The sequence below is a fragment of the Schistosoma haematobium genome, chromosome 3 (genome assembly GCF_000699445.3).
Source record: "Schistosoma haematobium chromosome 3, whole genome shotgun sequence".
Taxonomy (NCBI): domain Eukaryota; kingdom Metazoa; phylum Platyhelminthes; class Trematoda; order Strigeidida; family Schistosomatidae; genus Schistosoma; species Schistosoma haematobium.
Window position 1 is genome coordinate 44,761,965 of NC_067198.1, and position 6,000 is coordinate 44,767,964.

Consider the following 6,000-nt stretch of genomic DNA (forward strand, 5'->3'; position numbering starts at 1 on the left):
TGCCTGCCAGCACGTCTACATCAGATCCTCATTATTGATGGACGATGCTATCCAGACGTGAAAGATTCTATCACTTCTAGAGTTTCTCTATTAAATGTAACTACATAATACTACTACCAATGTATTTGGGTGATATAAATGTCGTCACATTAGTAGATATTTCATTGTACATTTTATCGAGAAGATATTTTCAAGTCGATGAATAGTGTAATTGATCAGTTATTGATTTATTCTGTAACCTATAAGTCATCTTAGAAAGGAAGAAGTTAAAAAACAATAGAGCTAATTCAAGGAGACCTAGTCAAGTGTATTTCCTATATACTTATTATACTGTGCTCATTGATAAGTCTTGCGGATTAAACGCTATATTCGTTTCCTAAGCTATTCTGTAACCCCCAAGCTAGAACTATACAGTGACCTGAACAATGAGAGAGAAGACGCAAAGTATGCGAGAAGTACTCTACTCCAATGTTCATTTTAACACAGAAAATATAGGGTTTTTATAATATTTCTAAATGTCCTTGGGTAGCTCGGAGATTCTGGAATGCTACTAAGCTTGTAGCAGTATAGCAATCGGCCAATCAGAACCTCTACATGTGACGTTTCACTTCCTTGATATTTCTGACTAAAACTCCAAGTGAACGTTGATTGGATGAAACTCTTCTTAGTGTTTCCTGATCCTTACTTGTCTCTTGCAAGAATTTTTCTGGATCACTCCAGCACTCATAATACTTTTTTATTGTTGAACGATTCTAATTGTATAGTGTCATTTAGTCGATTGACTATTGAAATCTGGGTTAATATTCATGAATTTGTTGTGTTGGTTACTATGTTAAACCCATATAACTTATTCTAATTTCTGGATACACCAATTTATCCATTCTTCTTGAATCATGTTTTGATCTTGTCAATTGTTAATTTATTAATCCTGACTGAGCGTATGTAAGTACTCTTCTATGATAAACAGTAGTATTTCAGTTATAGTACTGTTATAACTTATGAACCTGTATGCCCTGTTATTGGATAACGCAATGATACCGCTGATCAGAGAGCAGCGAATTATCGACCGAATCAGTGACGCACAAAACACGTGCGAGCAACCTAGAGTCCTGATTGGTCCTGCTTCCTGCCTAGCCCAACCAGTTAAGTCCAGAACACCAATCTCAACCTTTGCGATATGAATCGTTATATTTCAAACATACTGAGTTTATATACCAATCAAACAGACCACATTGTACCATAAAATGGGAAACAACATTTGTACAAAATTCGGCCAAATGTGGTTGTGAATGTTGGAGACTACAATTAATAGACTAGGCATAACTGAAGAATGGTAAATCGTATGATAATAGTTCATAGGTCAAAATAAAGCTTATAATCAGAGGGACATAAATATGAATAGTTTAGTTGTTTAACAATTATACAATAGAAATATACGCATAGTATTGGTCCATTAAAGGATCCCAAGAATTACCATTCATTATTCTTATCGGGATATAACAAGTACAAACAAGGAATCTAAGAAATAACGCAATTGAACCAAGAAATACTATATAAACACAAACGACTGTACTGTATTTGGAATTTGAAATCAAGCAAGTACAAAGGAATCATTAGTTCATTCAAACACCACAACTTCTTATCCTATTCATCGCATGTATGTAACTTATTTTTATTTGGCTATAAATATTGATTAAAGATTAATTAAAGGGAGTTGGTTCATACATCATCTCTACTTTTCATCCTTTTATTTCGCTTCGCTCTCTGTCTTCTTCGTTCATTTACTGTAATTCTCTATCTGTTCCGACCAATGAGTGTATAAAATATGCGTATTCAAACATCCATTCTTGTATTTCACTTATTTTAATTATCAGAATGGGTTTTGTGGAGATTTTTAGAAATTTCACTGGTTGAAATCATGAGTCAATTGAAGCTAGACCACCACCATAGAAAACCTGGAAGCACTGGACGGCCGTTTCGTCCTAGTATGGGGCTCCTCAGCAGTGCGCATCCACGATCCTTCACCCCGCGAGATTCAAACTTAGAACCTACTGGTTTCGCACGCCAGCACTTGACGATTAGACCACTGAGCCGGCATTTTAATTCCCTTATTTACTAACACGACTTAAGTCTAAGAAAATATACTAGCATTGGCGATATGTGTATCTCAATATCAATCATTCATATACTATAACTGGAGTCAGATCACGGGCCACTGAAAATTATCTTTATATCACAACTGTTCTTATTCCACACTAATAATGATTTATTATTTATTGTAGATTGCAGTCATGCACTTTGTTGATATGATCATGAGTATTAAGACCTAAAATTAAAATTAACACAATGTACATTCACTTAGTGTTGTTTTGCTTATATCTTCCCATTGATGTTTAGAAGTGCATGTGATCAGTCTCTTTTTGGCGTATCTACATACTATGCGAACTGCCTCAGTATTGCCTTAGGTCACAAGCTTTATAAGCAAAGATGGATAATGGCTATCAGTGGAATACAGGATGCGCGTTTCATACTATTTGGGACTCGCTAGTTGAATGCACTAGTCCTAAATAACAATGGGAAGATACAAGTAAACAACACCAAGTGAATTTAAAACTTCACCCCTCATTGCACAAGCAGGTACTTATCAGGACTCAGTAGCCAAGTGAGTAACATGTTGGTGTTTGAAGTGGACGATGATCGGTTCGAGTCCCAGAGTGAACATCAACTCTGAGATGCAGGTACATCCATCTGTCGAGTCCCAAACAGGACAAAACGCGCGTCAAACTGGATTCCACTGCTAGTCACTACCCATTTTTGTTTAACACACTGTAACTTGCTAGTTATTTTTTTTTGAATTTCTGATGGTTGTTTTAAGAACCGATTTATTTTACTTGAGAAATTAATCATCAACGTATATAAAACGTTCATTAGCACATTTACTATCAGAGAACCATAGGTAATAGGAGAATAATGTGTCGACGAGATCAAAGTACAATTAAAATTCACTAAAATATATTGGAGAAAACTTTGTTAACACAATTAATTTGTAAATTTCACTTATAAATCATTGAAAGATTTATTCATGTCACTAATCTAATCTGTACTGATATGATGAATGAATGGATAATGGAGAAATGTTATATCTAGAGATTAGTTTCTTATTATACCATGTGTAACTAGAGCACTTGAACGCTAGAACCCTCCAAGTGACGAATGAGAAGATAGAAGATAAGTGGAAGGAACTTTATGCCAAACAGTGTCAATTATGGTACAAAACTGTCAAGTATTTATACTTTTTAGTAAAAACGAAATCATTATTATGGTTCTCTGATTCGCATACAGGGGGTTATTAGCATTTGTCCAATAGAGAAGCTACATGTATGGATTCTAGAATACTCTTCCAAAAGATGATTGGATGAAATATATTCGGCTCTTTCTGAGCTTCTTAGAACTTTCTTGAGATCACCGATGGGTCGTCCCCACAAGAAGAATGTTAATGAAAATTATGGTGAACTTCTCTTAAGTATTAAGATTAGTAATATAATTAAGCAATCATTAACCAGCAGGTTAATGAAGTTAAAAAATCATTCTGATTTAAACGAATAAGAAACTATCTGATCTGGTTCATTCAGTTACTGGTAGTCAAGATTTTGTTTAATAAGCTTTCATATAAATAATGAGGTTTAAAGTTATGTAAATCGATTGATTTATAATTGGTAGATTATTTACATGGGCATATGTTATGCTCGTGGAATTTTATAATCAGTGATTGTTTTGGCGACTTCTTACGGATATTTAATACCACACATGGATGAGTTATTAATCCATGGTCATACTATATTCACTCCGTCTGTAGACTTTCTAAGGCCTGTCACAAGCTGAAATAGAGGAGGAGGTTTGGGCATAGAGTCAGCAACGTCAACCCAGAAAAAACGACCTCGTTAAAAACGATAACCAGAAAAACGTTTTAACCACTTAAACTCTGCCCAAAGCCGAGTTTCTTCAGAAGTTACGAAGTCTATCCACTTCCTAACATCCAGAACAACAATTAATACAGGCACATAGAATGTCCGGACCTTGTTTAACATTATGGTGCAACATAATAGATCGTCAACATTATACGGAACTTATACGATGAACTGCAGTGCAAAGTAGTTAATGCAGGACAACTGACAGACACATTCCAAGTAAGGACCGGAGTCCGACAAGTTTTCCTACTCTCTTCCTTCCTCTTTCTTTTGGTGGCTGACTGGATTATGAAAACCTCCGCATCTGACAGGAATCAATTAGAAGATTTGAACTTCGCAGATCACCTGTTCCTTCTATCCCATACACACCAACAAATTTAGGTCAAGACAATCAGTGTAGTAGCAGCCTCTGCATCAGTATGCCCCGAAATGCACAAAGGAAAAGCAAGATCCTCAAATACAACATGGAGAACACCAACCCAATCAAACTTAATGGAGAAACTCTAGAAGTGATAGAATCTTTCACATGTCTGGATAGCATCGTCCATCAATAATGAGGATCTGATGTAGACGTACTGGCAAGCATTAGAAAATCAAGGGTCGCATTCCTTCAATTTAAGATTATATAGAACTCAAAACATTTGTCTCTCAACCAATATCAAAGTCACATCAAGACAGTCCTACTGTACGAACCCGAAAGTCAGTGAACTACTACAACAATCATCAACAATGTAAAAGTATCTATAGACAATTGTCTACACAATATACTGAATGTCCGTTGACCGGATACCGTCAGTAACAGCGCACTGTAGGATAGAATAAACCAGATTTCAACTGAAGAGGAAATTATGAAAACACGTTGTAATTGGATAGGATATACATTATGGAAATCACTAAACTGAATCACGAGGCAAGCAGTAACATTGAATTCAGAAGAGAAAAGTAAAAGAAGCAGGTGGAGGGAAACACAGTGCGTTGTGAATTGTAATCAGACATGATGAGGATGAATAGCAAGTGGAAACATCTGTCTAGAACAGGGTTGGATATAGAGTGCTTGTGTTGACATGGGCTCTGTATCACATTAACCCATTAATTCTCTGACTTTCAGATTAAAGCATATTGAGCGTTGCGGAAAGTCTAGTTAAAGTCGGTACAATACCTTTATTTTGCAATTAGAATCCTCTGGTTGGGAAGATGATCAAAAATACTCAGTTCAGCAATTGTGTATATTCCCTTTATATTCCTTATGTAGTGAGCATTATTAGTATCTTGCATATTTCATCTGTTCTTCCCATTCTTTTTTTTCTGATGTTTATTTTAACTCTACACATGATATTGGTACAAATCTATTACCCTTAATCCTATTAATTTATTTTCATTGCGCTAATATGAAGAAGGATTTGTGGAGACGAGATTGTACCACTCCCTCTGTTTGTATGGTCAGATATGAAACCTGCTAAATGAATGTTCAGTCATTTTCTTATTGAAAAATATCCTTTTTATGCAAATAAAGTTCACCAAATCACAATACTTGAAATTATGAATCAGCTCATGATTATTTTTTCAAAACAAAGATCATTTATATCACTTATATTATATTCTACTCATTTACATTTGTAAGTAGTATGAATAATAATAGTAAAAAATGTAATATGAATTGACTTTAAAATGATGTTTGTGTATAAAATCATCCTACATTGAAGTTAGTCCATAAATAAATTTAATAATTTTGTCTTATACATTCCTTTTTTTTCAACTGATGACATAATATAATGAATGTTTCATAAGACTTGAGTTAAATCAGTACCTAATGTAAAGGAAAATTACTCATATGCTCATAATGTGTCTAAGTTATGGTATTCAGTCAGTCAATCAGTTACAACGTAGGACCAGGCACACATATGCATCGGTTCAGTGAGGTATGGCAACTTGGACCGATGATATTATTGTTATTATTTAAACATATAAATATTGGTACAACAAGCAGGCACCAAATAGATATGCATCACATAAATCTTTCGATTTGTAACAG